Source organism: Hyperolius riggenbachi, chromosome 1 (genome assembly GCF_040937935.1).
Source record: "Hyperolius riggenbachi isolate aHypRig1 chromosome 1, aHypRig1.pri, whole genome shotgun sequence".
Lineage (NCBI taxonomy): Eukaryota > Metazoa > Chordata > Amphibia > Anura > Hyperoliidae > Hyperolius > Hyperolius riggenbachi.
In genome coordinates this window covers 216,333,362-216,358,289 of record NC_090646.1, presented here as the reverse complement: position 1 = coordinate 216,358,289, position 24,928 = coordinate 216,333,362, and positions in this window count along the sequence as shown.

Here is a 24,928-nt window from a genome sequence, read left to right as displayed (position 1 = left end):
CTTTATTTATGTGAGGCTGTCAGTCAGCCTCGTAGCATCGCCCCCTCGATAACGCGCTCCCCTGCCACTCCCTGCCTCTGTTTGCTTCCTCTAATAGGAAGTCAAGCTGCGACCCAGGAAGTACTCCTTGGCCTTGTACCCTTTCCTGACTTGTAAGCAGCCACAATGCACAGCCGCAGGTCCTCACTGAGATCCTTTGTCTTAGCCATGACTGTCCACAAACCAACTGCAGAGAGCTACTATTTTTCACCTGTTGAGTTGATTAAATCAGCGGTTCCCAATTAATCAGGGTAATTAGGATGCTTTAGAACAGCTTGGACTATTTGGAATGGTATAGAACCTTGGATTTTCCCACAAGCTGTGACAGTTTGTGAAGGGTATGAATAATTTTGGACTGGACACTTTTTGCTCAAATGTAAATAAAAGCTGAGAGTGCATAATCTTATTATCTTCTGTGACACATTTATGCCATTTCCAGTCAAAAAATTACTTGTTGGATGAATAAAATTTGCAAGGGGTATGTATAATTATGGGCAGCACTGTAAACTTAAAGTCAATTATAAGCAGCAATATATATATATATATATATATATATATATATATATATATATATATATATATATATATATATATATATATATATACTGTATATGTATATATCTATATAGATATCTATATATATATATCTATATATATATATATATATATATATATATATATATATATATATATATATATATATATATACAGTATATAGTTACTTACTACTCATTGGCCAAAATGTTACTGGCAAGACAAAAACATCTATTCATTGTACAACTGACCATTATTTAACTACTCGTTTGTCTAATTCATTTTTCATAAGTTTTTTTCTATCTATCACGTTTCCCCATAATAATGTCAGGTTGCAAGGAACGGTCCATTTGACCTGTGAGACTACCAGGAAAAACAAGTATAAGAGGAGTGACAGTGGGACTTTGTGTATGCTTGTGAAAATTCTGGTCCGGTTTAACTATTGCAGACAGAATCACAAAGCTCTGATTTTAACATATAGTACCTGATGCATTGCTTCACTATAATGCAGAGGTCAGAGAGATCTCATTGAGAACTACAATTCAGGGGGGGCGTGGCTTGGACGCTGAGCTGATGGCTGCTTAGTTCCACAGCTCTCTGACAAAACACCCTTTTTAAGCTACTCAAAGCAATCTGAGGAGCACCCTTTTGCAGCGAAAAGATGGAAGAACATACCAGGAATGAGGTAGAATAGAGAAGAGTGGGCTCTGGAAGGAAATATACATCACCCATCCCCAGAAAACTCACAGACTTCTTTGCAGAAGAAGGACAAGATGGCGCCCGCTATACCCAGCACAGGCCGCAGGATGAGTCTCACTACCACACTCCCTCACCGCTGGCTCAGCGAAATAGATACTCACCGCTGTACACCCCTCACCCTAGGATCAAGCAATCTATGAAGAGGATAGTGATGAAGAACAACATCAAAGAATGCAGCCGTCTAAGAAGATCAGAGAGTGGAGCCCATTGAAGCCGGAAAATGGAATTCCTCCGCAAAACGGAAATTCGCCTTCTCAACACGTAAATTCATTTCCAATACACGGAAATCCTCCTCTTCAAAGCGGAAATCCCACTGCACATGGAATTGGAGACCAAGAGACTCAGGTAGGACAAAATATACAATCTGTACCCCTGACAACCTCCTACTCAGATCCCATAAGCACGGATTCAGATCCCCTATCATCATTCTCCGCTACAGACCAACCTGTAACACAGAAATTCTTCAAGGTTTTTATGATGTCCTTTAAAGCTGCCATACAAGATAACATGACAGATATGAGGAGAGATATGAAAACCCTGGCTGTCCACATGTCACAATTCGCAGGAGAGACAGATATGAGGATCTCCAAGCTAGAAGACCGCATTGCTGAGATGTCAATAGCTCACAATGAACTAGTAGACTCACACAAGAATTTGATGGCAGAAAACAAATGGATGAAAGAGAAAATATCCGATGGAGAGGACAGGAATCGTAGAAATAATTTAAAAATTAGAGGAGTGCCTGAAACAGTAGCCACAGATGACCTGAAAGACTACGTGAAGGACTTACTCAAAACAACAATCGCTACACTGACTGACAGTGAGCTTACTATTGATAGGGCTCACAGGCTCCCTAAACCGAGTCATCTACCTAAACACCTCCCTAGAGATGTTATCACTACATTTTTTCCACGCCCAGGATATGCTACTGTCTGCAACGAGAGAAGGACAGAAACTGCCAGATCCATACCGAGATCTATCCATCTATCAAGGTCTTTCCCAAGCAACACTACAATCTAGAAGAGATTTTTCCCAGATCACCACGACACTCAGACACAAAAAGATTAGCTACTCTTAGGGCTTTCCCCCAAAATTGCTTATTAGAGAAAATGGAACAACATATGTGGCTAAAAATCCCAAGGAAGTGAAAGAACTTTTGGCTAAATGGAAAATTCCACTGTTTATCCCAAGAGATCCAAAAAAGGACAAGCCAATTTATCAAATTTCCCTATCGAAGCAATTAGTTTCTCCTAGACAACCATCCAAGGATACTAGTCAACAACCTATGGACACTACCCAACCACCTTACCAAGATGAGAACAGAAAATCTGCAGAAGACTCCTCAGGCTCCTGAACCACTACTACTGGTGTTTGCCACTAACTTTCCCCCATTTCTGACCTTCCACTCGGGTTTATTTTCTCCTAGAGAAGGAAAGTCCACTTTAAATCCACATTAGTGGATATTGGTCATATAGGCCTTGTTTTGTTGTTTTAATATTTGAGGTTAGGAAGTAATTTTCTTCTATACGGTTAAAATTCTTCCCTGTTTTCTTGTTCTGGGTTGAGCGTTTCAGTGATATTGGGTAGAACCAGATACCATAATGTCACTGAGATTCTCAACTTTGTTATTTAATTTATCCTACCTGATGTTCCCAATGATGTCACTAATATTTTTCTTTTTCAGGAATGAGACACTGACATTCCAACCAGGAATGAGCTTTAGAATTGTATTATTGAAGACTGTATGGATTGAGGTCACTATACTGTTAAGACTTACTTATAATAGCAAATTGATAAAAGAATCAAGAAATTGCAGAAGCGTTGGCATCTTACTATGAGAATCTATACAATTTAGAGAACAACCCAGAAACATATATTCCCAACAGTAAGGAAATAGACACATACTTAGATAACATACAACTTCCTTCCTTATCAGAGTTTGAAAAGAAAAGCTTAGGCGTTCCATTCCGCCAACAAGAAATTGAGTCAGCTATAGGCTCCCTAAAAAAAGATAAGTCCCCTGGTCCGGATGGATTTTTAAACGAATATTTAAAAAAAATTTACAAGTATACTATCCAAACCTCTGACAGAAATGTTCAATGAGATTGCTGTTAAAGGTGTCTTCCCTAGAGAATCTCTGAATGCATTGATAACTACAATACCTAAAGAAGGGAAGGATGCATCTGACCCTGGGAATTATAGACCTATATCGTTACTTAATACAGACATAAAGATATATGCAATAGTAATTGCCACCAGGTTAGCACCCTTGATGTCCCAACTTATCCATCCTGACCAGGTAGGCTTCATAAAAGGGAGAACCACATGTGACGGAACCAGAAAAGCATTGGCTTTGAAACATAAATTAAAACTCTGTCGAACGCCTACCATTCTGGTCTCATTAGGTGCAGAAAAGGCGTTCGACAGAGTTAACTGGGTTTATCTATCTAAGGTACTGACAAAATTTGGTATACCGGATTTTCTCCACAGAGCTATTCTCTCTCTCTACACAAACCCATCAGCTAGAGTTTTAACTTCAGGCACGATATCCTCCTCCTTTGATATCAAAAATGGAACCTGTCAGGGATGCCCACTTTCCCCATTCATTTTCAATCTCTCTCTTGAACCACTTGCACAAAAAATTAGAGACAACCACTCAATTTATGGCATTAAATTAGGGAAATCCAACACCAAACTTGGCATGTATGCAGACGATGTACTCCTATATCTCCAGAAACCAAATATCTCATTGCCTAATGTTCAAAAAGAATTGGATTGCTTCTCTAAGGTTTCCTTTTATAAATTGAATCAGAACAAGACGGTTGTCCTTCCATGTTTCGTACCCAAAAATCTAATTGAGTCCCTCAAATCAACATGTCAATTCACTTGGAACACAACATCCTTAAAATATTTAGGCATCCAACTCACCCCCACAATCGCTCAAATCTATAGAGAAAACTATTTACCTTGGCTCACTAAACTTAAAAGCAAATTAGACTCTCTAGCTAAATTAGAATTTTCCTAGCTTGGATGCACAGCCGCATTTAAAATGATGATACTACCCCAACTACTTTACATATTCAGGAACTTACCTATCAGGGTCCCACAAAATTTTTTTGACACAACACAAAAACTACTAAATAAATTCATAATTATGAATAAGAAAGCAAGATTTTCTAACAAAATGTTGACATCGCACACTTCCAATCTAGGCCTAGGCGTCCCTAACTTAGAGAACTTAGAGCGTTATTATAAAGCAACAATACTAGACCAATCCAGGTCAGTCTGGACCAATGGAAGTAATAAACAAAGGCTTTTAATTGAGGAAGAACAACTATCTTTTAAACCATACAAAACATTCTTGGAATCCAGACTGACATGGAAGGTCAAACAGAATATTGGCAACCCTGTGACGGCTAACACTATAAGGATATGGAAGGAACTGGTTAATTTATGAAGAAGAGAGAACCGAGAGCCCGATATGGTGTAGTATGTCAAGGTAATTGGATAATTAGAAAGAGTATGAATTGTATACTCACAAACCAGGGTTACCTCCAGGCAACCACTGTGTAGGCAGGTGAGGAGATTAGCCTGTCCTCACTCAGGAATAAGAAGTCGCTCTCTGTAGGCTTGAAAAACAAGAAGGGGTATCCCCCTCCACCAAAGGTGGATACAATCAGTATTATGGTAGAGAACAGAGGCGCCAAAAGGATAAAAACAATATTTAAAAGTTTTAAAATTATTGCTTAGGAGGCAGTGGTGGACTCACCTCCCACAAGCAGACACAACAACTGTGTATTCACAAAAGGGACATTTATTGGTATACTCCAAATAAGGTTGCAACGCGTTTCGCAGGTCAAACCCGCCCCATCAGGCAACTACAGGAAGGAGCACACAACAGCAGTATGTCCAGATAGCACCTGGCGCCTCAGTCGGACTGAGGCGCCAGGTGCTATCTGGACATACTGCTGTTGTGTGCTCCTTCCTGTAGTTGCCTGATGGGGCGGGTTTGACCTGCGAAACGCGTTGCAACCTTATTTGGAGTATACCAATAAATGTCCCTTTTGTGAATACACAGTTGTTGTGTCTGCTTGTGGGAGGTGAGTCCACCACTGCCTCCTAAGCAATAATTTTAAAACTTTTAAATATTGTTTTTATCCTTTTGGCGCCTCTGTTCTCTACCATAATACTGGTTAATTTATGTAAAAGTAATATATTAGCGACAAAATCCTACACACCCTTGACCAACTTAAACGCAGTAATTAGAGGTATTGATTTAGAAAATTGGACTACAAAAGGAATAAAGTTCGTAGAAGAGTTAATGACTAACTCGGATATTAAACCTTTTGAAGAATTAGTTACACTATACGATATATCTCCATTAGATAAACCTCTTTATTCTAAAATCCATAAATTTCTTAGTAGATACCCAATAGACCCAATTGCCTTAATACCCCCAATTTGGAAACTAATCAAACCTGAAGGATCATATATAAAAGGCACCTCGACCTTCTATAGGTTATTATTATTATTATTATTTATTTATTTATAAAGCGCCAACATATTCCGTGGCGCTGTACAATGTAAGAAAACAAACAAGGTTAGTATTAGAACTAAAAGATCAGGCCCCAAGGTGGCAGCTACAAAAGTGGCAGGAATTTTTGTAAGTAGATTTGGGTACGGAAGATTGGGAAATGACTATTAGGTCCCTTAAGAAATCATCTCATTGTATTAATCACCAAGAGGGTCTCTTAAAGATTATTTGGCAATGGTATATGTCACCAGAAAAAAATCTCTAAATTTGATTGCAAAGCTTCCCCTCTCTGTTGGATAGACTGCTGACTGACGGGTTCCATTCCACATATCTTCTGGAGTTGTCCTAAACTAGGAGGTCTTTGGAAAGATAAAACACTCTTTCTTAAGCAACTGCATATGTTTTTAGAAAACATCCCCCCAGGTATGGCATTACTGCACCTAAACACTATGGACTTGCCCCCTCAGGAAAGGCTAATAACAAATCACATTTTAATAATAACAAGAAATGTAATAGCTTCTAACTAGTGTTGGGCGAACACCTGGATGTTCGGTTCGGGCCGAACAGGCCGAACATGGGCCAGATGTTCGGCATGTCCGGCCCGAACGCCGAACTCAATGGAAGTCAATGGGACCCCCGAACATGCCCATTTTGGGGGCCCTATGGGGTCGCAGGCATAAGGGGGGAGCATGCCCCGATCGCGGGGGGGGGGGGGTCGGAAATTCCCCCCACCCCCTCCGCTAGCGCTCCCCCCTCTGCCCGCTTCCCCATAAAAAAAGTTTAAGGCAAGTTAAATAGTACTTGGTGGCTGGCCTGGCACTGGCAGTGGAGTGAGGAGGAGTCCGAGTAGCAGAGTGACGCGTTGAGGCCGGGCAGCGGGTGGTTCAGCGGTAGTACCCTTGTGGTACTTCCGCCCTTTCTCTGACCTCACGTCCTCTACGTGATGACGCATACGAGGGTACGCGTGACGCGTACCCTCGTATGCAGAGGACGTGAGGTCAGAGAAAGGGCGGAAGTACCACAAGGGTACTACCGCTGAACCGCCCGCTGCCCGGCCTCAACGCGTCACTCTGCTACTCGGACTCCTCCTCCTCCTCACTCCACTGCCAGTGCCAGGCCAGCCACCAAGTACTATTTAACTTGCCTTAAACTTTTTTTATGGGGAAGCGGGCAGAGGGGGGAGCGCTAGCGGAGGGGGTGGGGGGAATTTCCGAACCCCCCCCCCCCGTGATCGGGGCATGCTCCCCCCTTATGCCTGCGACCCCATAGGGGGGCCGTATTGCGGCATGTTCGGGCGAACAGGGCCCTGTTCGGCGGCCATTCAGTAGTTCGGGGCGAACCCGAACTTAAAAGGCCGAACACCATCAGGTGTTCGGCCGAACTCGAACATCACCCGAACAGGGTGATGTTCTGCAGAACCCGAACAGTGGCGAACACTGTTCGCCCAACACTACTTCTAACTGGAAATCTTCTATTATACCAACAATTAAAGAAGTATTAAGAATGGTAGTATCAAACTTAGTGGCAGAAAAAGCATAGGCAATTAAGTGTGGAAATATGAAGTCCTTCCTGAGGAGAGCAAGTCTATGGCCTACAGTGTACAGAGAGTCTAAGTTATTGGAATTCTAAAAAAACTGAACAATCCTCTTGCTATCAAAAACATGACCATGGTGTACCTCATAATTGAAGTACAGTCTATCCAAAAAGCTCTAGAAAAGTCTTATTCTTTCACGAGAAGATGTCAATATATCTAAATACAGGACATCTAGGGACACCTCTGATGTTATAGTGTTATAGTGTTATAGTTGTTAGTTTAGTTAACTAGCTAGTCGAACTTAGAATATAAGATGTTGAAGGCAACCTTCGTTTACCCTTCCTTACAGAATCAACTACAAACAAAATACTTCCCTAGTCACGATTCATAATGTAGTAGGGCACACTAATAAGTGCTACTCCCTGAGATTTCAGTAGGGAGGTTTACACCCCCATTTCTCAGGTTGAGAGGCTGATGGTCAGCAAATTACATCACTACTTGTGGAAACAGTAGAGAAGTTATAAACAAACAACTTGGCAAGTGACTGTATTGTTTGTACTGTAATCATTATTATTGGAAAACTAAACTTTATTATTAGATCATAGATAATTTACAGTATTTGTTATGATTGTTGCCTGTATTAATGTTAATATTGCATTAATGTTAATATTAATATTGATATTCATAATGTTAATAATATTAGCTTACTTCTTGGCTTCATACTGTATGATATGCAATTTAATTGTACTGACATGTCAAAATGTTATTGTTTGACTGCTAAATTTCTGTTGAAAATTTTAATAAAAATTATTGAAATAGAGAACTACAATTCAATTGACCGTGGGATTACCAGCATGGTGGATTGTTGAAGAAGAGATGTTCAATGTCAGGAGATACATGTACACGTGCTAAATTGTCATATAAAATTATTGCAAAATATCACGTAGCTTCAATTACTCATAAAGTGGGGAACAAAAATGTGAACTAAACTTGTGGTGGGCTAGATTTCCTGCTGCTGACCACCCTCTAGCTACTTCAGGGCCCCTCCCTTTCCCTGTTTCAAGTTCCTTTAATGTTCCACTGGCTCATTAAAGGTACCCATACATTAGCGATTTTGGTGGTGGACCGAATCTGATCGGAGAGAGATCTGTTGGCTGCCATAAACCAGAAAAGAGTGGCAGCACAGCAGTTGACACCAGATGGTTCAACTTTAAATGCAGGGGTGCTGGGGGGCGGGGGCAGGGGAAACAGGTACATTTGTGGGGACGCGGCTGGGGTTTCTGTTGCATTGGTCTTACACGATTATTGCACACCGTTGCCGCCACGCACCCAATCAAGCATGTTGGCCCAAGATTTTCCGGCATATCCGATTGGTCATGCTTATGGCGGTACCTATTTTCATACAATTTGATAATAATTATCTAATCAGATGGTCATTCAGCCATCTAATCTGCAGGTATATGGCCACCTTAAGTCAAAAAATCTGTAGGAAGTGTTTGTGGCTGTGCACAAGCATTCATGAACTGCAAATGTGTGAGCTCCAAAACCACAGCAAAAGTAAACGCTTGTGCACAAAAGAAAGAAGAAGTGAACAAGCGCTTCCTTTCACTGAGCATGTGTGGGTTAGAGCTCGCACATACGCAGCTCAGAATCTCTCATTCAAGGCTCCGGTGAACATCTAGGAGGCAGGGGGAGAAGTGGCCTTGAAACTGGCAATGGGGAGCACCCCAAGGACAATAAGCAGTCGGAGGATGATTAGGTAAGTGTACGTGTGCCCAATTATTCACTTTTCAAAGATTCTTCACACCTGAGTTGTGCTTTAATCCCCTTCTAATGCCAACAGCATAAACACTTCACAGTTATTATTTATATTTCATCTTGTGCAGTGACTATGGTCCATATTCACTAAATATTACTAAAGGTGCAGTGCACAGGGAAAGCTCAGCAATTTTACTGATACTTACACCGTGAAGTAAGCAGGAACATCACATGGTCTCCAAGTCTCAGAGTGCTCTGGGAGAAAAATAAGGGGGTTAGAAATATATATATGGTGATTCACCTTGCCAGCCCAGCAGTAAAGATGCCTACTTCTCTGTTAATTTAAGAATATAATACATTCAGGGGAGCAAGAAAAAAATTGTATGATGAATTACTGTTATTGCATGTAACACTTATTACTGTGATGGCTATATCAGCTTGTGTCTGCTCTAGCTATATGTGTTTTCTATTAAATATTTTTTATGTGTTTATAAAAAAATGTTTTAATTATTAGATGATCTCTGACTCAAAAGCTCTTTATTCCCATATCAAGATTAGCATCTTATGAGGACTAAAAGGGACATACAGTACTTATATGTCACTTCATTTGATAATATTATTAACCAGGACCTTTTGGTCCCTCTGTACTTAGGGAATTTGAATCAGATCAATTTAAGAGTGTAAATTGGGGTGAAGTAAGATTTTACAATGGGCAAAAACTGACTAAAAATATATACATGAATATTTGTAATTAAGTTTCATACAGTGAAGCTCCTCCTTAGGAGACTTTCAGGAAGTTTTATTAAATTATTTCCGTCTAGTGTAGCTTTGAGAAATGCCAGGAGTTGTTATCAATGAAAGGTAAGTTCAACAAAATAGAAATTAACATTACAGAAAAGTGGAAAATGTGGTTAATTTGTGGATAGAACAAGCATTATTTTTCTTTCTCATGCAACTTAACATTTTGTCCAGAAGATGTCACTAGAAGCACATGTTGTTATTTCTTAAAAATTAAAAATGTTGAATTTTAAGTTTACTTTTTCCCTCATTGTATAATTATTTAAAGCTGCAGGTAATAAAAAAATAAGTGTCATTTGCTTAATGTAATATTGCAGTTAGCAAAAAACGTTATAACTCTTCTGATTAGAGAATATACATTTTCACAAATCCTCATGACTGTGTGTAAAAACACTGTGTTATTTAATAAAATCTTTCAAACCTAAAATGTATGATATGAGTTTGCAAGATGAGGTTTAAATAATGATACACCAATGGTCGTATACAATATAATAAAATACAATCAATGTCAAATGTGCTCATTAAGGCTCTTTTCACAAAATAATTGCATCGCAATACATGCAATTATATTTCAGTGGTGTCTCTCACACTTACTTTTGCGATGCAATATTTTCTAATGGTGCAGCGCAAAGCATGCATTGCATTATTGGGCAACGTGCAGCGCAAGAATAAAGTCTATGGACTGCTTCGCTAAACCCGTCAGATTGCAGTGGTTGGCTGCAGTGCAAATTTTACATCACCGTTGTGCTGCGATCCTATTTTGCAGGATGCTGAAGGCAATGTATATAGTGTGAAAGGGGCTTAAAATAGATTTATGATTTTATTTTTTTTTTAGATTTATGATAGGCTGGTAAAACGGGTATTATTTTTGTATTTTGTAATGTTTATAGCCCACCCCCTTTCCCACAATGCCAATCCAATTTAAGTACAGATCATCCAAAAGTGTGTTGTTGTTTTTTCTGTTGTTGAGTATTGCATGCTGATAGTAGCACATAATATTTGCAACACTTTGTTTTGTTTTTTAACACTTAAAATTTATTGAAATTTTTTAAGAACATAACAGATGTAACAAAGAACAGCATATAACAATACTACCATAAATTGTTTAGTAACAAAGGCACTTTGGTATTATCAACCAGGACATCAAAGTTTCCAGGAATTGTGCCGTAACACCTTAAATTTAGAAAGAGTTGTCATCTTATATCGTTATATATTCAAGTTATAGTAACAATGACAATCAGCTTCAGCTTTGTGCTGGGAGAGAGGATAACTGAGTGCAAGAGAGAGAAGTCCAGAAGTAGAAAGGACTCAGATAAAAGAGAAGAAAAGATAGAGAAGTGCATCACTTTGTTTAATTTTATTAAAATAATTCAGAATGTAAATTGTTGGTATAAAAAAAAAGAGAGAGAAAAAAATAAATATCTTCACACTTGCTAATTTTATCCTTTGTGTGTGTTCACAGTGGAGTGATGTGATTTTGTAAACATCCTCCAGAGCATTGCATTAGCAATAGCTTTTCAAAATCACCAGCACTTAAAATGCTCTTGTAGTGTGAATCAGCCTTTAGGGCTTGTTCACACTAAGGGCGTTTTTTTTTTTTTTTTTTAGCACCAGCGATTTTTAAAATCGATGTGCTTGTGCAATGAGTCCCAATGAGTGTGTTCACATATGAGCGGTTCGATTCCGATCCGCTCACCAAAGCGCTGCCTGTACCATTTTCGGGGCGATTTGCCTCAATGGAAGGTATAGGGAAATCGCAAAGCGCTTGAAAAAGCGCTTTGTATAGCGATTTCCCCATCGCTTTTAAAAATAAATACATTGTATTTATTCTTTTCTGCATAAAAGAGTTGAAAAAACAGATTGCTCTTCAAAAGTGCTTAGAAAAGCACTGTACAAAAAAAGCTAACGTGCAGGTAGGCTCTAAAACAAATTGCGCACAAAATTGCAAACCGCTGGCGTCAGCGATTTATGATGTGAACAAAGCCTAACAGGATAATATAACTTGCATACGATAATATAGAAATAGTAAAATGCATTTAAAACTGCTTTTACATCTATGCAAACAAAAAAATAAATAAATAAAAAATAGGACTTTGGATAAGAGTAGAAATGCCCTGTCAATTTTGTCAATTTAATGTCAGACCGAACTGTGAATTTATAAGCTTTGGGATTATCATTTGTATAATGCATGTTATCTTCTTAACTAAGCTATTTAAAAAATATATAATTATAAATAACTGAATCAATGTGCCTGATGTTAAATATTGTTTACTTTAATCAGTTAGAGATCCTTCAGATGGATGGCTGAACTGTATGCTTGTTGAGCAGTTCAGTATCCCACCTGCTGCTTCTCATGACCACCATTCAGGTGCAATTAAAATGTAGCTGAATGGCAGTGCTTATAACACCATGGGTGTCAGTGCTTCACACGCGGTGGCGTTACCTGGCAGCAGACTGATGTGAATCCATGGGGCCTGCCTGTCCAGCACTGGCACAGAGCTAACCGGTCGATGCAGGAGTGCAGCAGACAGGCGATAAATTCACTGCCTGTCAGCTGCCCATCCGAAAGAGGCCTTAGACCAAATAATATTGATGATGATGGATTCATCCTAGGCATCATGTATGACCAAAGAACATTTTCTGCTCTCTCCTGGTAACTAGTTAGCTTCTCACTATTCTGGTACTAAGGTAGACTAAAACATTTAAAGCACAAATTAATTTATCTCCTGTACACTTACTAACAAAATCTGCCTTTATGGCATAATTCCAGTTTCAGCCATGCTGCATGTAGTCAAAGTAGACTAGAACTCAAATTGTAAAGCTTTCGTCTATAGGCAAGTCATAATGTAGCACTTTAAAAAAAAAGTGTGAAGATTAAAATAAAAACAAAAACATTTTCTTAAAGCACACCTGAGCTGTGAGAAAAAAAGTTTTTTTTTTCCACTTACCTGGGACTTCTTTCAGCCTCCCGTAGTCTTTTAGTTTTGTCAGTGTCCTCCAGGTCTCCTCCATTGTACCACTGTCACCCTAATTAAAGTCTCTAACCAGGCTGGGTCGTGAGCTAACGCACATGCACTGTCCCAGCTGCTCACTTCCTCGACCCCATTCTGCACATGCACGGTTACAAGTCTTTATGGACAAACTGCCTCTGGCTACTGAAGCATGAACGGCATGCACCATAAATAAGACCAAGCTGGGTCAGCAACTTTAATTATGGTGACACTGGCACAACAGAGGGGAACCGCAGGACACTGACAGGCCTCAAAGACTATGGGGGGCTGGAAAAAGCCCCAGGTACATAAAAAAAGTTTTTTCCCCCAGTTATCATTGATATTTGATTGTACAATTGTAATGATCCGCTCAGCTGTCTGCACAGGCAGACAGCTATTTGACCATTCCTTAAGTCTGAGGGCTGCAAGTCTCTAGAAAAGAGACCTGTCTTTACTTTGCAAGTTTCAGACTTGCTCTGCCACTGAGGAATTTGCATACACTTGTCATGCAAATTGCCTAGCTGCCTCCTTTGAAGGCTTCCAGTATAAATACCATGTTCTCCCAGGATCCTTTGCTGGTCATGATGGTTTGTTACTGCTAAACACTCTTGGAGTGTCAGCCTTGCTATTGTTTGCTAAAGATTATCTTAGAGTATTCCTTGGGACTGCACTAGGCATCCCTTCTAGTGCAGTCAGGTTACATAGTTACATAGTTATTAAGGTTGAAAAAAGACATACGTCCATCGAGTTTAACCAGTATTGTCTGTCTTGCCTTTTTCTGTCTCTCTGTCTCAACTGTCTTGTCGCCAGCGGTGGTCGACAGGAGATCGTTCTGTCTGTTTGGGAGTGTAGGCCAGAGCTGCGGTTGCTACTGGCTGCTCCATCTGTCTGGATTGCATTCGCCCTAGTGGTAGTGGAAGTGCTTCCTTCTGTATTCTGCCTTAGAGGTGCTAACTAGAGCAGCGGTTGCTACTGGTAGCCCCATCTGTTTGTCTGTCTGGATCACATCCGCTCAATCGGTAGCAGTGGTGGTTCCTTCTATATTCTGCCTTAGGGGTGCTAGCCAGAGCAGCGGTTGCTACTGGTAGCCCCATCTGTCTGTCTGTCTTGTCTTCTACGAACGCTTGCTGTAGGCTCGGTGAGGTAACCGTTTAGCAAGCGTTCACGTTCTTTATTTCGTGTTTGTGTTTCATTGGTTAGTTAGGGTGGCACGCTTATCACTGGGCGCCTAACGGGCGATGATGATGCTTAAACACGTTCGCTGTTGCGAATGAGTGCGGTGTTCGCGTTTAGCTAGCGTTTATTATTTTCCTTGATGTTCTTATTGTTGTTGCTTGCTGTGCCTTTTGCTACTCTCGTGCTCTGTCCTGCTCAGTCTTGTGTCTGTTGGCAATCGCCAGTCTGGCGATTGCATTCATACTTTGTTTCTGCTGATGCGTGTTTACCGTCACTGGGTGGCGACTAGATTGGTGGACACACATTCATTCTGTCACTGTGCTCTTTCTTTATACTTGTGCTCTGTCTAGTTCAGTCTTGTGTCACTATTGGCAATCGCTACACTTGCGATTGCGTTCCCACTTAATTTCCGTTGTTGTGCGTTCACCGTTGCTGGGTGGCGACTAGATTGGTGGACACACATGCATTCTATCTCTGCGCTTATTCAGTCTTGTTTCCCTGTTGGCAATCATTATATCTTGCGATTGCACTCTCATTTGGTTTCTGCTATTGTGTTTTCGCCGTCGCTGGGTGGCGACTACATTGGTGGACATACATACATTCCTTCTCTGTGCTTACTCAGTCTTGTTTCGCTGTTAGCAATCGTCATCTCTTGCGATTGCGTTCTCACTTGGTTTCCGCTGTTGTGTGTTCGCCGTCGCTGGGTGGCGACTAAATTGGTGGACATACATACATTCCTTCTCTGTGCTTATGCAGTCTTGTGTCGCTGTTAGCAATCGCCATCTCTTGTGATTGCTTTCTCACTTGGTCTTCACTGTTGTGTGTTCATCGTCGCTAGGAGGCGACTGGATTGGTGGACACACATACATCCTGTCTCTGTGCTCTCTCTCTCTAGGGGCTATCTTGCCCTGCATTGCTTCCCTTCGTACAATTCCTATCTGGCATCTGTGGCAGTACAGAGGGGTTGTTCCTCTGTTCTCCACAGCTCCATCTGCCGGCAGGAATTCCCCTCTACAGGTGCATAGCACCATTGCTGGGTTCTCTCCGATTATACGCTTGTGGAGGATTTCCACAGTGTCAGCGCGCATCCTGTGCGCTGACCACGGAAATAATTACACAATCGTTACAACAATCTTATCACATTTATGTAGTATAAGGGCTACTAGATTTTGAATGGTTTAAACATATTGTGGAATTTACGTCTCATACTACATAGAAGTGTTGATATTGTACAATTAAGATTGCATGGCATATGGCCAGCTTTAGTCTATGACAGACATATGACTAGAGATGGCAAGAACTGTTCTGCCGGCGGTTAGCAGCGAACAAGGGATGTTTGCATTCACCCCCTCAGGCAAACACATGGTGTGTTCGACCCACCCCCTATACATTATAATGGAGCCAATCTTTGACCCCTTACCCCAGAGTCAACAGACACATAGCAGCCAATCAGCTATCCCTCCCACCTCCACCTGGATCCCCCCCCCCAATCAGAAAGCCAGCGCAGCAGCCATTTTGCAATCTTTTTTTGGCTTCAGTGCTAGGCAGACCCTTCTGACATCATCCTCCACCACTCCCCAGTAGTGTTGGGCGAACACCTGGATGTTCGGGTTCGTGAACGTTCGCCGAACATGGCCGCGATGTTCGGGTGTTCGCGCCGAACTCCGAACATAATGGAAGTCAATGGGGACCTGAACTTTCGTGCTTTGTAAAGCCTCCTTACATGTTACATACCCCAAATTTACAGGGTATGTGCACCTTGGGAGTGGGTACAAGAGGAAAAAAAATAGCAAAAAGAGCTTATAGTTTTTGAGAAAATCAATTTTAAAGTTTCAAAGGGAAAACTGTCTTTAAAATGCGGGAAATGTCTGTTTTCTTTGCACAGGTAGCATGCATTTTGCCGCCATGCAGTCATAAATGTAATAAAGATAAGAGGTTCCATAAACAGGGACCGGAAACGCTAACCCAGCAGCAGCACATGTGATGTAACAGGAGGAGGCGCAGGAGGAGAAGGCCACGCTTTCAGACACAACAACCCAGGCCTTGCATGAGGACAAGAAGCGTGCGGATAGCATGCTTTTTGCCGCCATGCAGTCATAAATGTAATAAAGATAAGAGGTTCCATAAACAGGGACCGGAAACGCTAACCCAGCAGCAGCACATGTGATGGAACAGGAGGAGGCGCAGGAGGAGAAGGCCACGCTTTCAGACACAACAACCCAGGCCTTGCATGAGGACAAGAAGTGTGCGGATAGCATGCATTTTGCCGCCATGCAGTCATAAATGTAATAAAGATAAGAGGTTCCATAAACAGGGACCGGCAACGCTAACCCAGCAGCACCACACGTGATGGAACAGGAGGAGGCGCAGGAGGAGAAGGCCACGCTTTCAGACACAACAACCCAGGCCTTGCATGAGGACAAGAAGTGTGCGGATAGCATGCTTTTTGCCGCCATGCAGTCATAAATGTAATAAAGATAAGAGGTTCCATAAACAGGGACCAGCAACGCTAACCCAGCAGCAGCACACGTGATGGAACAGGAGGAGGCGCAGGAGGAGAAGGCCACGCTTTCAGACACAACAACCCAGGCCTTGCATGAGGACAAGAAGCGTGCGGATAGCATGCTTTTTGCCGCCATGCAGTCATAAATGTAATAAAGATAAAAGGTTCCATAAACAGGGACCGGAAACGCTAACCCAGCAGCAGCACACGTGATGGAACAGGAGGAGGCGCAGGAGGAGAAGGCCACGCTTTCAGACACAACAACCCAGGCCTTGCATGAGGACAAGAAGCGTGCGGATAGCATGCTTTTTGCCGCCATGCAGTCATAAATGTAATAAAGATAAGAGGTTCCATAAACAGGGACCGGCAACGCTAACCCAGCAGCAGCACACGTGATGGAACAGGAGGAGGCGCAGGAGGAGAAGGCCACGCTTTCAGACACAACAACCCAGGCCTTGCATGAGGACAAGAAGCGTGCGGATAGCATGCTTTTTGCCGCCATGCAGTCATAAATGTAATAAAGATAAGAGGTTCCATAAACAGGGACCGGAAACGCTAACCCAGCAGCAGCACACGTGATGGAACAGGAGGAGGCGCAGGAGGAGAAGGCCACGCTTTCAGACACAACAACCCAGGCCTTGCATGAGGACAAGAAGCGTGCGGATAGCATGCTTTTTGCCGCCATGCAGTCATAAATGTAATAAAGATAAGAGGTTCCATAAACAGGGACCGGAAACGCTAACCCAGCAGCAGCACACATGATGGAACAGGAGGAGGTGCAGGAGGAGAAGGCCACGCTTTGAGACACAACAACCCTGGCCTTGCATGAGGACAAAAAGCGTGCGGATAGCATGCTTTTTGCCGCCATGCAGTCATAAATGTAATAAAGATAAAAGGTTCCATAAACAGGGACCGGAAACGCTAACCCAGCAGCAGCACACGTGATGGAACAGGAGGAGGCGCAGGAGGAGAAGGCCACGCTTTCAGACACAACAACCCAGGCCTTGCATGAGGACAAAAAGCGTGCGGATAGCATGCATTTTGCCGCCATGCGGTCATAAATGCAATAAAGATAAGAGGTTCCATAAACAGGGACCGGCAACGCTAACCCAGCAGCAGCACACGTGATGGAACAGGAGGAGGCGCAGGAGGAGAAGGCCACGCTTTCAGACACAACAACCCAGGCCTTGCATGAGGACAAGAAGCGTGCGGATAGCATGCTTTTTGCCGCCATGCAGTCATAAATGTAATAAAGATAAAAGGTTCCATAAACAGGGACCGGAAACGCTAACCCAGCAGCAGCACACGTGATGGAACAGGAGGAGGCGCAGGAGGAGAAGGCCACGCTTTCAGACACAACAACCCAGGCCTTGCATGAGGACAAGAAGCGTGCGGATAGCATGCTTTTTGCCGCCATGCAGTCATAAATGTAATAAAGATAAGAGGTTCCATAAACAGGGACCGGCAACGCTAACCCAGCAGCAGCACACGTGATGGAACAGGAGGAGGCGCAGGAGGAGAAGGCCACGCTTTCAGACACAACAACCCAGGCCTTGCATGAGGACAAGAAGCGTGCGGATAGCATGCTTTTTGCCGCCATGCAGTCATAAATGTAATAAAGATAAGAGGTTCCATAAACAGGGACCGGAAACGCTAACCCAGCAGCAGCACACGTGATGGAACAGGAGGAGGCGCAGGAGGAGAAGGCCACGCTTTCAGACACAACAACCCAGGCCTTGCATGAGGACAAGAAGCGTGCGGATAGCATGCTTTTTGCCGCCATGCAGTCATAAATGTAATAAAGATAAGAGGTTCCATAAACAGGGACCGGAAACGCTAACCCAGCAGCAGCACACATGATGGAACAGGAGGAGGTGCAGGAGGAGAAGGCCACGCTTTGAGACACAACAACCCTGGCCTTGCATGAGGACAAAAAGCGTGCGGATAGCATGCTTTTTGCCGCCATGCAGTCATAAATGTAATAAAGATAAAAGGTTCCATAAACAGGGACCGGAAACGCTAACCCAGCAGCAGCACACGTGATGGAACAGGAGGAGGCGCAGGAGGAGAAGGCCACGCTTTCAGACACAACAACCCAGGCCTTGCATGAGGACAAGAAGCGTGCGGATAGCATGCATTTTGCCGCCATGCGGTCATAAATGCAATAAAGATAAGAGGTTCCATAAACAGGGACCGGCAACGCTAACCCAGCAGCAGCACACGTGATGGAACAGGAGGAGGCGCAGGAGGAGAAGGCCACGCTTTCAGACACAACAACCCAGGCCTTGCATGAGGACAAGAAGCGTGCGGATAGCATGCTTTTTGCCGCCATGCAGTCATAAATGTAATAAAGATAAGAGGTTCCATAAACAGGGACCGGAAACGCTAACCCAGCAGCAGCACACGTGATGGAACAGGAGGAGGCGCAGGAAGAGAAGGCCACGCTTTCACACACAACAACCCAGGCCTTGCATGAGGGCAAGAAGCCTGCGGATAGCATGCATTTTGCCGCCATGCAGTCATAAATGTAATAAAGATAAGAGGTTCCATAAACAGGGACCGGCAACGCTAACCCAGCAGCAGCACACGTGATGGAACAGGAGGAGGCGCAGGAGGAGAAGGCCACGCTTTCAAACACAACAACCCAGGCCTTGCATGAGGACAAGAAGCGTGCGGATAGCATGCTTTTTGCCGCCATGCAGTCATAAATGTAATAAAGATAAGAGGTTCCATAAACAGGGACCGGCAACGCTAACCCAGCAGCAGCACACGTGATGGAACAGGAGGAGGCGCAGGAGGAGAAGGCCACGCTTTGAGACACAACAACCCAGGCCTTGCATGAGGACAAAAAGCGTGCGGATAGCATGCTTTTTGCCGCCATGCAGTCATAAATGTAATAAAGATAAGAGGTTCCATAAACAGGGACCGGAAACGCTAACCCATCACAGATGGTCATTGTTCATGTTACTTGGTTGGGGTCCAGGGGCTTGATTCACAAAGCGGTGCTAACTGTTAGCACGCCTGTGAAAACCCCCTTAGCACGTCTAAACAAACTTTTCGCGCATAAAACTTTACGCGCGCAAAACTTTATGCGCGTAAAACTTTACGCGCGTACTGCACAGAGCGCAGGGCGCACCGCGCCAAGTGCCCATTAAAGCCTATGGGACTTAGCGCGCGTAAAACTTTACGCGCGTAAAACTTTACGCACGCAAAGTTAGCGCACGATCTGATTGAGAAATCCGGTGCTAACCTACTTAGCACCCTGGTTAGCGCCTCTAAAGACTTTAGACGTGCTAAGTAGGTTAGCACCGCTTTGTGAATCAAGCCCCAGGAGTGTTGCATAGTCGTTTCCAATCCAGGATTGATTCATTTTAATTTGAGTCAGACGGTCTGCATTTTCTATGGAGAGGCGGATACGCCGATCTGTGACGATGCCTCCGGCAGCACTGAAACAGCGTTCCGACATAACGCTGGCTGCCGGGCAAGCCAGCACCTCTATTGCGTACATTGCCAGTTCGTGCCAGGTGTCTAGCTTCGATACCCAATAGTTGAAGGGTGCAGATGGATTGTTCAACACAGCTACGCCATCTGACATGTAGTCCTTGACCATCTTCTCCAGGCGATCGGTGTTGGAGGTGGATCTGCGCGCTTGCTGTTCTGTGGGCTGCTGCATGGGTGTCAGAAAATGTTCCCACTCCAAGGACACTGCCGATACCATTCCCTTTTGGGCACTAGCTGCGGCTTGTGTTGTTTGCTGCCCTCCTGATCGTCCTGGGTTTGCGGAAGTCAGTCTGTCGGCGTACAACTGGCTAGAGGAGGGGGAGGATGTCAATCTCCTCTCTAAAGTCTCCACAAGGGCCTGCTGGTATTCTTCCATTTTGACCTGTCTGACTCTTTCTTCAAGCAGTTTTGGAACATTGTGTTTGTACCGTGGATCCAGAAGGGTATAAACCCAGTAATTGGTGTTGCCCAGAAGGCGCACAATGCGTGGGTCGCGTTCAATGCAGTCTAGCATGAATTGAGCCATGTGTGCCAGAGTCCTGCCAGAATCCTCATCATCCTCTTGTGAGCGTTGTGATAGTTGTTGTGATGCATCATAGTCGTCACCTTCTTCCTGGTCTGCTTCTGCTGACCATTCGCGCTGAATTGTGGAAGTCCAACGTGCACCGCTCTGGCCCTCGTCAGTGGTGGCATGAAATTCCTGCTCCAACTCCAGCTGTTCCTCCTCCTCTTCTTCGTCATAGCTGCTGGGGCTAGCGTTTCCTGAGGCAGATGGCCTGATGTTGGTACCATCACGCTGATCATTTTCTCCTTCAGATTCCCCCAGTTGCATCATGACAGCTGTTTCCTTGATTTTCAGCATTGACTTCTTCAGTAAACACAGCAGTGGTATGGTAATGCTGACTGAAGAGTTGTCACTGCTCACAAGCAACGTGGATTGCTCAAAATTTTGGAGGACTTGGCAGAGGTCCAACATGTTGGCCCAATCGGATCCACAGAAGCTTGGCAGCTGTCCGGATGCGCCTCGGTACTGCGCCGTCATGTACTGGACCACTGCACTCTTCTGCTCGCAAAAGCGGGCTAGCATGTGCAGCGTAGAATTCCAGCGCGTAGGGACATCACACAGCAAGCGATGGTGGGGGAGATTGAAGCGCTCCTGCATCTTGGCGAGTGCCCCCGAAGCAGTACTGGAATTTCTGCAATGTTTGGCCACTCGTCGCACCTTCAACAGAAGATCGGCCACGCCTGGGTATGTCCTCAGGAACCGCTGAACTACTAGGTTCATCACGTGCGCCAGGCAAGGGATGTGTGTCAGCTTAGCCAACCTTAAAGCGCGAATGAGATTACTCCCATTATCACACACAACCATGCCCGGTTTCAGGTCCAGCGGTGCCAGCCACAAATCCGTCTGTTCCTTTATTCCCCTCCAAATTTCCTCCCCTGTGTGCTGCTTATCCCCAAGGCAGATCAGCTTCAGCAACGCTTGCTGACGCATGCCAACAGCTGTGCTGCACTGCTTCCATGATCCTACTGCTGCTGGGTTAGCGTTTCCGGATGAGGTACAGCCTTGAGATGCGTTGGAGGAGAAGGAGTCAGAGAGGTAGGTGCTGCTGTTGTTATCCAGTGGGAGGGACGGCGGTGCAGCTGTTTGCGGCGTGGGCAACACCCGCGCCGTAGCAGGTGAGGAATCGCTGCTAGGCTCCACAAGGTTCACCCAGTGCGCGGTAAGGGAGATGTATCGACCCTGGCCGAACGCACTCGTCCAGGTGTCAGTGGTGAGGTGAACCTTGCAGGCAACGGCATTCTTCAAGCTTCGGGTTATTTTGCTGACCACGTGCTCATGCAACTCAGGCACTGCAGAGCGCGCAAAGTGGTAGCGGCTGGGAACCACGTAACGTGGGATGGCCACTGACATCATGCCCTTGAAGCTGTTTGTCTCCACCACTCGATATGGCAGCATTTTGCAGGCCAGAAGCTTGGCTATGCTGGCTGTTACTGCCACGGCCCGGGGGTCATTTGCTGGCAATTTCCTCTTGCGCTCAAGCATCTCCTAGACAGACAACTGAACCGTAGGGCTGCACACTGAACGGCTGTTGGTTGTTGTGTTTGATGACTGGGAGACCTCAAGAGCACTATTCCGGAAAGTGACAGTGTCAGCGTCGTCTGATGTTTGTGAATGTTGTTGTGAACCACGCAATGGCTGGGCTACTGCTGCTGCTGAGGAGGGTCTGGTGGTGAGTCTGGTGACCCCAAGGGAGGCAGTGTTGCTGCTGCCTGCTGGTACCCTGTCCTGGCGGCCACAGAGTGGGATGTTTGGATACCATGTGGCGGGTCATGCTGGTGGTGGAGAGGTTGTTAATATGTTTCCCCCTGCTCAGGCGGGTCTTGCACACCTTGCAAATCACCATGGTACCATCCTCACTGCAGTCTTCAAAGAAAGGCCAGACTTTGGAGCACCTGCCTTGCTGGCGATTTCTGTTTGTGCCTCTTTTTTGTCTCACTTGAACTTCCACGCTTGTGGTGCCTGAAATTTCGCGCCGCCTACCTTGTGGCACAAGTCGAACTCGTGCAGCAGTGGGTTCTTCAACAGACTCATCTGTGCTGCTGCTACGACGGTGATGTTCTCCTTCACATACAAAATCTGGGTCTCTTTCAACATTGTCCATACCCTCCTCCTCCTCTTCCATCTCCTCAAACTCGTCATATGTGATTGTGGGCCGCCGCCGTGGAGTAGAGCTTCCCACAACAACCTCTGCGCAGCACACTCCAACGTCGTCTTCAAGATCTTCTCGGCCGACCTCCTGCAATTGTAACCCCTCCTGCCCAACTTGCTCTGGGATTTGGGTTTCCGAGTCCTCCTCGGACTCGCCTTGCATTTCAGTGCGCGGTGCATTTCCCACAGTCAATGGTTGTGAATCCAGGCACAAAATTTCTGCCAGTTCCATTGACCTTTGAAAGGTGGAAGTTTGTTGGGCTGGGAATAGCTCCTGCGAATACCCCATTGTGTCCTCAGGAAATTCTTCGGACTGGTTATTTGGCAGTTGTGTGCGTGGTGTCGCTGCCGGTTGTGTCTGCTTTGTGCCCACTGGCTCCTTGTAACTGGCTGAGGACTCGGACCTCGTGCGTGATGTGCTGGTGCTGCTTAACCCACTGCTGGACGCTTGAGAGGTCATCCAATTAATTATCTGGTCCTGTTCTTTTGGATTTGTGAGGGTTGATTTCCTGGACAACATGGGCGGTATTGAGCGGGTTTTCTTCGGTGCTCCACTGTGGCCTGTACATGAACTGTCAGGGGGAACACCTCTTCCCTTGCCCCTCCCTCTTTCACAGGATTTCTTCTTCATTTCACTTATCCGTAAAAGTACACGCTGAAATGGCAGCAGTACAGTGGCAGTACAGAAAGGCTATACAGTGGTGGGTGAGCGGTGTACTACTATTAACAGCAGCGACACAGAGCACAATGCTATACAGTGGTGGGTGAGCGGTGTACTACTATTCCCAGCAGCGACACAGAGCACAATGCTATACAGTGGTGGGTGAGCAGTGTACTACTATTCCCAGCAGCGACACAGAGCACAATGCTATACAGTGGTGGGTGAGCGATGTACTATTGTTCCCAGCAGCGACACAGAGTGGCAGTAAACACAATGCTATATAGTGTGGGTGAGCGGTGTACTACTATTCCCAGCAGCGACACAGAGCACAATGCTATACAGGGTGAGCGGTGTACTACTGTTCCCAGCAGACACACAGAGTGGCAGGAAACACAATGCTATATAGTGTGGGTGAGCGGTGTACTACTATTCCCAGCAGCGACACAGAGCACAATGCTATACAGGGTGAGCGGTGTACTACTGTTCCCAGCAGACACACAGAGTGGCAGTAAACACAATGCTATATAGTGTGGCTGAGCGGTGTACTACTATTCCCAGCAGCGACACAGAGCACAATGCTATACAGGGTGAGCGGTGTACTACTGTTCCCAGCAGAGACACAGAGTGGCAGTAAACACAATGCTATATAGTGTGACTGAGCGGTGTACTACAATTCCCAGCAGCTACACAGAGCACAATGCTATACAGGGTGAGCGGTGTACTACTGTTCCCAGCAAAGACACAGAGTGGCAGTAAACACAATGCTATATAGTGTGGCTGAGCGGTGTACTACTATTCCCAGCAGCGACGCAGAGCACAATGCTATACAGGGTGAGCGGTGTACTACTGTTCCCAGCAGACACACAGAGTGGCAGTAAACACAATGCTATATAGTGTGGCTGAGCGGTGTACTAATATTCCCAGCAGCGACACAGCACAATGCTATACAGGGTGAGCGGTGTACTACTGTTCCCAGCAGACACACAGAGTGGCAGTAAACACAATGCTATATAGTGTGGCTGAGCGGTGTACTACTATTCCCAGCAGCGACACAGAGCACAATGCTATACAGGGTGAGCGGTGTACTACTGTTCCCAGCAGACACACAGAGTGGCAGTAAACACAATGCTATATAGTGTGGCTGAGCGGTGTACTAATATTCCCAGCAGCGACACAGCACAATGCTATACAGGGTGAGCGGTGTACTACTGTTCCCAGCAGACACACAGAGTGGCAGTAAACACAATGCTATATAGTGTGGCTGAGCGGTGTACTACTATTCCCAGCAGCGACACAGAGCACAATGCTATACAGGGTGAGTGGTGTACTACTGTTCCCAGCAGACACACAGAGTGGCAGTAAACACAATGCTATATAGTGTGGCTGAGCGGTGTACTACTATTCCCAGCAGCGACACAGAGCACAATG